The sequence below is a fragment of the Gallus gallus genome, chromosome 4, assembly GCF_016699485.2.
Source record: "Gallus gallus isolate bGalGal1 chromosome 4, bGalGal1.mat.broiler.GRCg7b, whole genome shotgun sequence".
NCBI lineage: Eukaryota > Metazoa > Chordata > Aves > Galliformes > Phasianidae > Gallus > Gallus gallus.
The window spans coordinates 32794486-32806985 of record NC_052535.1 but is presented as its reverse complement, the minus strand read 5'-3'; the positions used below and the strand labels follow the sequence as shown (position 1 = coordinate 32806985).

Sequence of the window (12500 nt, the reverse complement as noted above, 5' to 3'; positions counted from 1 at the left end):
TTTCTGATTATTTTCTATGAAATAATCTTTCAGAAGTGCTCTAGCAAAGTGACTATTTTCTTTATCAGTTATTTCCTGCTAAATCTGCCTATGCTGCAGGTTAAAGTCTTTCTCCCTTTCTCCCTCGACTGCCAACTCAGCTATAGTTGATCATGCAATTTGGTCTGGTGATAATTTATTCCAGCTAATGATGCATGAGATGCAAAAAAGCCCAAAGGAGAAGTTTGGGGGACTGGAAATTAGGAGGGAAAAATTCCCAAACCAAACATTCCCACCTTTTTTCCTTGCGAATTCAGCACATCTTATGCTGAAATTACTGAGACACCATGGAGCCCTGCTTTTTTTTAACAGTCTCTTGGTGGTGGAGTCACACTTTAAATCATTCTGAAAAAGCATGACTTAGTTAACACTTCATTATACAAGAAGGTTACCGCTATGCTGGGTTTGGCAGAAAAATCTGACTTTTCTCATGCATTTTATCCATCATCCATTTCGAATTAAGAGAAGAAAATGTGATGTTCAAAGTTCTTGTCTAGAAGGCGTATGGCTGAATGTCTACTTATCCAACCATCAGCTGTGCTAGCTGGACACTTCAAAAATATAAAAGGAAAGATCAGATACCAAAGATAACTAAAGGCACTTATGTAAGGTTCACCCTCTTAAAGGAATAAATATTTCAGTATAAAGCATTATTTAAAGAGTGACATGATTCATCTAAGAGAATGGCATGCAATATAATTTTACAACGTGGTTAGTTAAATGAATTCAGTAAATGGAGAACGAAGCTGTTTGCTCTTATTAGGGTTTCCCAACCGTGATCTTCAGACTACCAGTTGTTAAAGTGTCATGGTAACGTGCACATATGCGGTCCCGGAGCCAAATCATCCCTTTTATAGCTTGTATTGAGGAAAAGGGAACCTGTAAAATATTTGAGGGTAAAAAAAAAAAAGTGTAGGAAATTTGGCAGTCATAGTCTTGGTGGAAAATTCTTTTCAAAAAGGAGAAAATAGACTTAGCACTAGAATAATGCTCTATCCAGTTCCCAACAACATTCACACTGTCACAGCACTGGGATTCAAGCCTCTTAAGGAAGCGTGGATACTTACAGTTAGTTTCTACAGCTGAATCTAAATCCTTATTTCACTTTTTACTCAATTCTCTAAGCAAGACTCCAACTCACGTTCTCTGACTACTTAAACTGTGAGATGATATGCAACTAAATAGTAAAATATTTTAATTTTCTATCTTTTTAAGATAGAATTGTAAGCTGAGAATGAGAAATCCCTGTGAAATGGATAAATAACATTGCTGTTTTACTGGAAGTATATTAAAAGAAGCATTGTCATAGAAATAGGTAAGCTGCTGCACCACAGCAAATGTAAACTTATTTCTGAATCTAGCTATTCTCCTCTGGATCTCTGTCAGCTAAAAAAGGATGTTCTAATTAAAGATATCTCAGTCTGCTTCAATAGGCACGGGCTTGTGAGGAAAGGCTTCTCAGCTCTGGGCTCAGGTCTGTAATAATGTGATATCCTGACAAAGAAAGTATAGACATATTGTACAGGAAGTGCCATTAAGAAGTCATCTAGTCCACTTCCCTACAAAAAAATATTTTTAGTCCCATTTATATAACTTGTTGAATAAAGACTGCAGTGAATGTTGTAGAAAGTAACTGCTACTCCCTTACTGTCTCTTTTCCATTACACTAACAGAGGTTTTTTTCTCCTAATGTGAGTGGGTATCAGAAAATACTTGAAAAATGTTTATAACTACCATTTTTCAAAATGAGACTATTTTTAACAACATCTTGAAGTACCCCTAATTTCAGAATATCATTTAGACTTTTATAAACTGCCAAAATATAGAAAACTAAGAATAATAGCAAAACAACACTCCCCCCACACTATAATAGGTAGCTACAGTTTTCTTTACGAAGCCAATTGTAATCTAAATGAAGTCTGTCTGTTAATTGGTTCCATCATTAAAATTGTAAGGACAATGCAAGTTCTGTTTTGGAAGCTGGCAGCCCCTCCAAGAACAAGCTCACACAAAAGAATTCAGACAACTACTTGAGAACAGAGACTGCCAGAAATGAAACAGCAAGGATTAAGTTTAAATTGGGTTTAATTCATATGTTTAAGTTAAAATTACCCACAGTTTCTGTTAAGGTGATCAAAACTCACACAGGCAGGGTCCTGCAGCTGGCCTGAATGACTCTATGGTTCTATGCAGAAGACTGAGCAGCTCTGTGTGGCCCCTGCTGGTCACCCTCCCATGGGATCCTGCCTGTTAGCTCCCCGAGCAAGCTGAAGTTCAGTGGTTGTAGTCTGCCTTTGCTGCTTCGTTCTACTCTGTTACCACTACTGGCTACCATATGATACTATATGAGCTGCTTTCAGACTGTAAATGTGACATAAGCTTATTCCTTATTTTTTGAAGTGCCAGTTTTCTTCAAGAAAAAAAGTAGATGAATCATTTGCCACTTCATGTCTGTGACTATGCCACATGTACTTATGAACTGGGCAAGAGGAAGAAGTGGCCAACCAGAGCCTGAAAAAAATTCTGTTCTTCAGCCTTTGTGCTTGAGAAAGGGTTACAGGTCTTTATTTTTTGTATGAATATTTCATAAGCTGTCCATGGATTTCTATTACTCTGTGATCTGCCAAGAGATCTGCTGGTCATTCACTGAGTTGTAATAATCCCAATAGATTCTTTGCAAGCATCCTTCATGGGATGCTGAACCTCCTTCAATGACAGATCCATTGCCATCTTCCAAATGGGTCACTCCGAGAGTTGTCATCTGCTTTCCAACCTGTGATGTGTCCTGACGTGCTTCCAAGTGCTTGCTCTTTTGTAACCGCTTCTGTCTCCATATATTACATGGAATGTGGGTTTGTATATTTGTATGTTTGTAGATTGCCTTGCCTGCCTCTCCAGCAGAGGGGAGTTTGTAGAAGGAGAACTTCATGTGTAATGTGAAGAGATTTGAGTCTCAACCCATGTGCTCAGTACTCTTATAAAAACAAGAGTACTGTCCATCACCAGTGAAGGGTAGTTACAAAAATATCTCCGTATGCATCAATCTACTCATCTCCAGATTTGAGAACACATTTTAAATAAGAATCAGGCAGTAAACATATGTACCCATTTGTTGAAATTGGAGTAGATAAAATGGTCGTCAAATATGACTTATTTGAAAATTTCTAAAGTGACTGGTAATGCTTTTAAAACCTATTCAGTATTTCAGCTACGTATATAAATGTTGACTTCATTTTATGAAAGCCTTCCTACTCTGGTTCCTATATATAGCATAGTTATCTGTATTCATTCTTTGGGCAGTTCTTCAACAGGTGAGTTTGAACGAGTTTTCCTGTTCCTGGTACAATCCAAAGACCCTGAAGATACCCCCCCAATGAAGACAGTTGACCAAATCACTTAAGAAACCAATGCAACTTGTTTAACTCAGACTTATGCAACGCTACGTTCACCTGTAAGAGAATTAAGCACTGATCCCTGAGATAAAAACAAAACATCAGGGAAAGGTCGGAGGTAGGCTTGAGACATTTCTGCTGAGGAGAAGCAGTTATTTCAGCTCTCTAAACACGAACCGAGTAACATTCCTGCATACATTGTGGGTTTTCCAGGGAGATCTACTTTTTTTGCAGGAATAACCAGTCTTGAGAGTGAATGGCTGAAGGTGCTGTAGCAACATTTCAAACCCCTTTTTTCCACGTTATAAATTCAACTGCCTTGGAGGAAACCACCTCATGCCTTGGAGCATTTTAGGACAAACATTAATAATAACAAATTCTAATTGGTCATTATTGCTTGAACAGAAAATATCGGATTTCATTTTCACCAGTAGGAAATGAAAATGTCATGTACTGTAATATGACAGGCATGGAATTTACAGTAGTGATATGTACGTGTAATTACCTCTATATGTGTAAATGCACACAAAGCAGAACACCAGGGAGGCCGTTTTACAACAGATTTAATCAAGAGAACATCTACGTCTCCTCATAAACTTACTTAACCAACTTTGAAAAAAGAATGGAGTTGATTAGACAGGTTAATGGGGTGATGTCTTTATAAATGACAGATGGCCATGTTAGAACAGAAAGTTGTTCACTCTCCATTTTTTATTTTACTTTACTTATGAGAGTATTTTACCTTTTTTTACTTATGAAAGCATTGCTCATACATTTTTGATTAGCAGTGGTTCACTGAAAAAAAAAGCAATTTCCAGTGAAACTGAACTTTTAACTGGATGGATGTTGTAATTATGCTTAAGTGGCAATAATCAAAACTAAAACACAGAATGATATATAAACATCCTGACCTCCCCACTTTGGGCTGCAAATGGCAAAAAGTGCTTACAGATTTGCAGGCTCATAAGAACATAACAAAGAAATGGAAGCATGAAGAAGAAAGCTATTTTTTTATATAATCAAGGGAACCCATTAGTGATGAATTTGACAGAGTAATTAAAAAAAATTAGAAGGTAAAGGCAGGAGTCTTAATAATAAAATCTTAGTGCAACATCAGCTACTAAAAAGTTTTTCTTCCTTTCTTGGATTTTATGATTTTACCCCAGGTGTAGCATTTGGATTGTTAACCTTTTCTGCTATACATGAGGTATCTGGAAGTGGATCATATAAACAGTGTTAACTTGAAGGAGGACTTGCTGAGACCTCTGGCCAAGTCTGAGAAGAAGTGTAATATCCAAAGTTATTCTTAAAAGCCACAATTGCAGTAGCAGCTCTTGGCTCTTTCCTGGCCATTATATTACTCAGCAGTAATCTGTGTGACTGCTGGCATGTGTGACCACTTGTGAAGCTCTGATTTCCAGTGCCTACTCAGCTGTTAGATAATAAAAGCTGTATGATTTTTTTCTGCAACATTCCCCCATTTCATTTCTTCTCCCATCTGAGAAATGACCATTCCTAAATGGAGCGGAAATGAAGAAAATAAGACATGCATTGCTAACCCCCTATTTTTTTCCTCTCCTTTTACTGTCTGCTATTTCCTTTGGCATTTGTCAGTGTTCTGAAGTGTATAGCTCCTTCATCTGATGCAGGTCTTTGATTAAAATAATCCTACTGAATATGTCTGTACCTTCCAGACATGAATTTGAAAACCAGAGTCTCCCAGAAACGGTTCCTCTAGAAGACTTCTATCTAAAATTAGGACTTATGAGAAGCCCTAAACTAAACTTTGAAAAATCCTCTGGATCCTCAGTGTCTTTGTGAATCTACCAGGATTGTAATTCAGGGACAGTGACACCATCCTTAAGAACCTATGTGAAACTCTGCAGTAGACAACAGTAATGGAAAAAGAGTTTGAGATGGTCAATCGTGACAGTGCGTCTGCAGCGCATCAGAGTTTGGCTCAGAGTTTTTGCAAGTCTTTTGGGTGCTGCCATATCGCAGACAAAATTTTGCTCATCTGCTGGGAGACGAATTAATAGTTTCTGTAACAGTGGCTGATCTTCATTACCAGAAATGGATCGGCTTATCTCTTACGTGTGTGAGTAGGTGGCTGCCAGCTGCAGACGTGTCTTGTTCTACGTTTTACTTGTAATGTTATAATTGACGCTTTGAGGTGAGAATTTGATGTATTTAAGTCACTATGCAACTCAATCAACTTGTCCCACAGTTCACCCCCTTATAAACATAAACAAAACAAATTTCACACGTGGTATTCATCTAGGTAATAGCCACGATTGGCTCTGTGTCCTGTACTGGCATTTCCAACAGTAGTGTCAGTAAAACTGCTTATCAATCTATGTTAGTGTAGCAAGTGTTGCAAGGCAAGATGGGCATAATGCTTTCAAGATTGTTTAAATCCACTCTTGTTCAACTAATTTCTGAAGTTCATTCAAAATTTAACCCTGTTCTAATATCATAGCCAACCCCTGCTGCTAGGTTCCAGATTCTCTTCAGAGCTCTCATCTTCCCCAGTGTTAGCTAAACGCTCACAGCAATTTGAGCTAAGGGTAGGTAAATTTCTTTGGCTTTTGTTGGTTCTCACTGCTTCAGTGACGGATCTCTGGTTTCATAAATACAGTGAGGATAAGATGTATGGGGTTAATATGGAAAGGATTATGTGAAAGGATTGTATCTGGGAGAAGACAGTAACCATCCGCAACAACTGTCTTCCAGCAGTCTAGCTGCTCTGCAAAGTGGTCTGGTTTGTGTAAATCTCTTGATAAGCAAAATGCCATAGCTAATCTATCCAGACAATCCTCCATCACTTTTAGTTTATTGTGATTTCTTAAAGTAAGTAAATGTTCCTCAGTACATTATGATAGGCTGTTATGATAATAATGAAAGAAACTGTGTTTTGGAAGAGCCTGGTAAATGCTGCAGTCTTATTTCTGTTTTCATTCATTGCCTAAAACTCACTGATTCCCTTGATTCTTTACTGTTCTGACTTTACTGCTCAGGCAGGGAATGTCTGTCTACCTGTACAACTTCTTGCCATCGATTCCTGTTTTGTATTAAAATAGCCTCCAAATCCAGCTCCTGTGAGAAGTAATTTGTAGGGGATTTTCAAACATCCTCTGAGATCATACTGGAGTTTTACGCAGAAAACCTCTCGTAATCCCTCTCAGAACTCTAATATGGAGCTGTTTCTAGGTCTTTTGTTTCTTTTGGGCTCTGTGCTTGGCTCTCACCTAAGCAGCAAAACCAGGCTTGGCTGGGGAGTTTGAATAGTGTGTGAAAAATGCTGCTGCAGCACAAGCCAGGTGTAACTAAATGGGTTGCTACAGCTCCTGCTAGGCTGGGAGCAGCTGCTCTTGCAAGCTCAGAGGCAGCCGCAGTCCAGCATAGCAAAGCACTGAGCACAGACTCAAGGCCAATTCCCTCCAGCACGCTCTCCAAGCATACAGCTATCTATTCCAATAAATGCACCGTATAAACTCAGGTTTCAGTGAATACAGCTGTAGGGAAGAGCCTTCTACTTCCTATATGGTAATGCTTTATGTCTATGTCTAAGTTTTGCCCAAACTAATCAGGTGTAGATTTTACCATCAAAGCAGAAAACATAAACATTGTTTTGTCAGTGGTACTGAAAAGCGGATTCTTAAGAGGGCTTTCACACCAACAAATATGGTTTTATTTGTATAAAAGATCGGGGGGGAAGGGTGGAAGGAAGGCTAACGTGCTAAGGGCATATGACTTAAAAGAACTAAGTAATACTCATTAAAAAAGTGGACAATTAGTTGTTTCACAAGTTAATTCACCATTTACTCTACTAGAAGTTCACATTTCCTGTGATGAGGTATTTCCGGTCACAGCTTGTAAGGAATTGCCCTGACACTCTTATGAACCTTTCTAAAGCAAAAGGAACAGAAGAAATAAGGTAAAGCAGCTGCTTTAGCTCAGTGGTACCATAATTTCCTGAGAAAATGGAAATTTATTTTCTAATAGGATCGATGTGAGACTCATTAAGCATCATCTATTAATTCCATGCTACTTAAAAACAATGATAGTAGCAATCCAGCAATCAAGAACATGTAATAGAAAAAGGAGAAAAAAACTTATTACCATTCTAGAGAAAAGTTGACAACATTCCATGTTAAAAGTTGCATTATAAAAATGCACTACAGTAAGAATAAAAATAATAACTGCACAAAACAGAACAACCTCTAACACATATTGGAAAAAAAAAAAGAATCACAGCTAACAGGAAGAAAACTTCCTCTTTTGGCAAGGCTAATCTTTATTTTGGGATTATATTGCTCTCTTGAAGTATTGTGTTCTGTGAAAGCAGAAAGGACCTCGTGTTTAAGGTCAACAGTATTTATAAGCAGCTTTTTTTTATTTGGAGTTTAATTTCTAGCTGTGGATTTTTAAAGCAGTTCTTAATGCTTAAGATCAAAGAGCATTTTGTCATAAAAAGTTATAAAATGATTACTTCCTTTTGCCTAAAGGCAAAGTATTTTGTTCCAGCAGACTCTAACTGCCAAAAGTCACTTTTCTTGCAACAGATGCAACAGAGCTGGCAGTGGATCTACTTTTCAGCTGCTACACTGAATTCCCCATCTTAGATATTCTTTTATGCACTTACTTATGCATATCCCCCACTGTCTTTAACAACTGAGGCCAGGCAAGAAGCATTTCTTTATCTTTAAAAATATATATAGAAAGATGTCAGAATTCAACACGATGCTTTTGTCCTCACTGGCAAATTGGATTTGCTGGAGTATGCAATTTGGATGAAAATGTCTGAAATCCATCAAGATAGATTTCAGCAATTAGTTTTCCTTTCTTTATTTTGTATCACTGAATGATGTTAAAACAAAGAAGAAAACAGAAAAAGACTAACAACAGATACTGCATCAGCACAGATAAGAATAAATATGATACATGGAATTCATATTCAAGTCACTAGGTACATACAAACTTCCAAACAGTATTTCATTTCTACTTTTGCTTGGTTGCAGGTAACCTGATGAAGACCTTAAAGATATAAAGGCCAACCATGGAGGCAGGGGATACTTAAAAACAGGTAAAGAAAGCCAACTTGTGGGAATATGTACTTAGCCAGTTTAAATGCTCAAATATAAATTATAATTTCTCTATTCATAAGAAGGAAGGTGAAACTTCAGGAAATTACATATGACTCGTAGAAAGACAGAAGGCAGAAAAAGAGGCATCAGGGAATTCTAAGATTAAAATATCAGGACTGCACAGCACATGTATAACCAGTCGCACTCACTGTGGTCTAACAGAGACTGGAAGTGTAAGCGTTACAGTTCTAAACAATTCAAATACCAAGGAAGAAACTGCAGATGTCTGCAACTCAAATTAGAGATGATCATCACTTTCTAATAATGTCTGTATGTAATGAAGGGAAACATGGAAAGAAAGGTGGGAGGGGGGGGGGGGGAAGAAAGCTTACTCCTCTGTTAGTACTTGGCATTTCAAACAGGAGAGTAACTATGAAATGTTTTCATTTTGACATACATTCTGTAGAGGACTGTAATCATATAATAAAGTTACATGGAAGTGGAACTGAACAAGCATCGTAATAGAACAAATTCCAAAGTCTTTTTTAAAATTTCCCTAACCACTTGAAATTCAATACCAACACACACAAAGTATGGCATTTCCAAATGAAGTGAGAGATTAACTCAAGCATTTAATTATGATGCATCCAGTTAGAATAATAGCTAATAGTTATTAATTACGATTTTCAATAGTATGCTTATTGGAAATACTGTGTGTCACCTCAGAAAGCTATTTTCCAGAATAATTTATCTGTACTATTTTGTGTGAGAGCAGTCAGGGAGATGTACATTGAATTTTTTTTTTCCCAAGCATAGTGCAATATCAATGGTAAGGAACAACTTTTATTTCCATTTGCCTCCTTGGAGTTTCATTCAAGTGAGAATTCTAAGCACAGAAATTTCTGCTGATTTGAAGAATTATTCCTTTTCCCTCCATAGAATGAAACAAATTACAACTTTTTTTTATATAACATAGAAAAAATATATATTTATCTATCAGTCTTTCAGCAAGTCCTACCTGCCTCCCTGAAATGATTTCCAAAGGCAGGATCTTTGATGCTATCATCTTGCTGTGATACCTTATGAATAAAAATAATATCAGATCAGAAAGCAAAAAATATACAGTATCCCTGGTCCTATTCAGAACTATTCCAGATTTATTTTGTTCTGTGAGAACTAGCACGCAGAGCACATTTCAGCTTTGCTTAAAGAGTTTCTTTGGGAAAGGTGCTGGCAGTCACATTATGGAAACAGCTGTTATGGTTATTTCCTGCCCTGTTTGGGACTTGAATCTATGTTTATAACATTAAAGAAATGGTTCTAGTGAACATGATTCTGGCTGGAATGTAATTTATGTCACAAACATGTATCCAGGGTTTGTTGTACATAAAATATGTACAGAGAGAGGGCTCTATGTAATCTAATTATTAGAGTTATTTTACTAGAAATGTGCATCTAGCCACATTCTCATTGGAAAAATCAAAGAATCATCATAGAATCTTTTGAGTTAGAAGGCGCCCTTTGAGGCCATCTTGTCCAACTCCACTGAAATGAACAGGGATATACACAGCTCAGTCAGGTTGCTCAGAGCTCCCTCCAGCCTGACCTTGACTGTCTCCAAGAACAGAGCTTCCACCACCACTTTGGGCAACCTGTTCCAGTGCCTCACCACCCTTATTCCTTAACGGTACCAATGAGAGCAGGGACAGAAATCACTGGTAAATTTCTCTTTTTTTGGAAGAGAGCTGAAATATCCAGCCTGTACATTAATGCATCTTACAGTTGTTGCATTTATGCACTTATTTCAAAGTGACAACCTTGTTTGAAATTTATTTGGCTGCTTAATGTTCAAAATACCACTTCAATAATATATACAACTAGATCTCAAAGTAATGTAGCAGAAGAGAAAGGATCCAAGCAACCATGAGGTGAATCCTTATGCAACAAAGCAAAAAAAATCACTCCTCAAGGAGAAATACATTGATACAGATTTTGTTGTGGCCAACAGTAGAAACAAAACAACAAATTTAACAAACAGGAGTGGTGTGTATACAAATGCTCTTCCTACAAAGGAGAGAATTATTTTCATAACAGCGTTGCCATGGTGGATATCAAGGCCTTTGTGTAACCCACTATATACGCACATAAAGCAGTGCTTTCCTCTCAAAGAGCTGACAGCAGCAGATAGATTTAGAAGAAGAAAGATAAACCATGTAGGTTAGGAACCTTGAGCTAGGTGTGATTATAGAGTATCATGCATTGCAATCTGAGCAAAGCAGCTGTGTGGTCATTGTCAAGTAGATGGAGAAAAATTTGAGAGAGATGTTGCAATGAACTTAAAAGTGCTCAACTGATACCTATGCATTAGAAGTCTGTGTAGATGTCCAAATAAGCAGCTTTAAGAAGAACTTAAAAAATGTTAACTTGTCAGAATTAGTTGACATTATATACATTTTTCAGGTTAGAGATATGTTTTCATACAGACCTTAAGAATTGTAGTCACTGGAGCTCTCCAGGAAGACAGAATATAATCCTAAAATTACTGAAGAAAATTGTGGAAGTGGCTTTGAAATACTCAGGAATCAAATTCTTTTCTTTGTCAGTATTTTGACTCCCAGAATAACTGGACATTTCCTTTTCAACCTATTCCTTCCCTGCCATATTTGCCCACACATCACCTGTACGGAGATGGGCTTGACCAAAAAGCACGGCACATGGAGGAGTAATGCATGGCCTGGAGCTCGACAGAGCTGAACGTTAGCGATGAAGTTAGTTCATCACCATAGGCCGTGTATGTCTTTATGCCACTGAAGTGTTGAGACTGACAGTGCTTAAGTGAGAGCAATCAAGTGACCTACGATCAAACTTAATTACAGGTGTGTTACATTTGTGTTGTTAACATTGTTGTGAAATAATAAGCTAATGTAAAAAGCAGAAAGGTTCTGGTGCCACTTAATGCATTTTTCTTTTCCTCAGAAGGCTCCAAAAAGGGCAATGAATGTATTGTGATTCTAGTAGAAGTACTTTGCTTTGATTTGATTCCTATTTCTAGATGAGATGAAGTGAATTCAAGTTTGCCTGCAAAACTTCGTTTTACATGAGAGGAATGACAGCTTCAGAATACAAGAAATCGTGAATTTCTGAAGAGAACGAGAAGAACTCTTTAAGCCGATCAAGAAAAAACGCGGCCAAAAGGTCCAAGCTGACCATGGCAGGGCTAACTCAAGAAGAGCTCGCTGGTCGGTTCTTCGTGAAAGACGCTCAAAGGTCAGAGGAACGGACAACAAAATAGAGCCCGGAACGGACTGGGGTGACACGCGCGGAGCTGACAGAACTACGGGGGCAGCGCCCGCAGCGCTCTCCTCACGGCGAGGCGGGACGTGGCGCGCGCCCCCCGCTCACCTGGCGCACCTGAGCGCACCTGGGCGTGCGCGAGCCGGCGGTTCCCGCCCCGCGCGCCAGCAGCCCGCCCCGCCCGCGCACGGCCGCGCAGGCGCAGGGCTCCTCGGCCGGCGGCGCTCCGGCGGCCGGGTGCTGTCATGGCGGCAGACAGCGGTAGCGTCGGCAGGAAACGATGGGGCTAATTGAGAGCGCGGCGTGAGGCGGCGGCGGCTGAAACTTCGGCAGCCTTCCGGGGAGAGCGGCGGGCGGTGCTCCGCGGCCGCCGTGAGAGGCGCGCGGCGCCGCCGCCTCAGTACCCCTCCGCGTCGGAGCCGGGCAGCCCGCGCCCCCTCCGCGGGCGCAGCGGTGAGTGCGAACTTGGTGCGCGGGCGCACCTGTGCGCGCCGGCCGAGGGGCGGGGGCGGGCGCGGAGCCGGGCGGATAGCGCGGGCGTCCTCCCCTTAAAAATAAAAACCGAAACCCCGCACGGAGCGGCTCGCACCGCGCGGGGACGCTTCCGCGGAGAGAGGCGCGTCTACCGCCGTCCGCGCGGGGCGGGGACCCCGCGCGAGGGGGGGCTCAGGGCGAGCGCTTTGCCCTC

At 39.8% G+C, this 12500-nt stretch overlaps 1 protein-coding gene and 1 non-coding gene across 4 annotated transcripts in view; one reads left to right on the top strand and one right to left on the bottom strand.

The window, feature by feature from the left end:
• Window positions 1-2106: 2106 nt before the first annotated feature.
• Window positions 2107-12135, bottom strand: LOC121110555. The gene is made up of 3 exons (XR_005859153.2): window positions 11004-12135; window positions 9537-9597; window positions 2107-8134 (listed from the first exon to the last, which is right to left on the bottom strand). It is a non-coding gene; the product is annotated as an uncharacterized LOC121110555 (transcript).
• Window positions 12041-12500, top strand: part of LRBA (LPS responsive beige-like anchor protein) — a 372868-nt gene continuing 372408 nt past the window's right edge. For all 3 annotated transcript variants that reach the window (XM_040699152.2, XM_040699153.2, XM_015276673.4), the window contains exon 1: window positions 12041-12265. The gene's annotated coding sequence lies outside the window, so the exon portion shown is untranslated. The remainder of the gene's footprint in view (window positions 12266-12500) is intronic.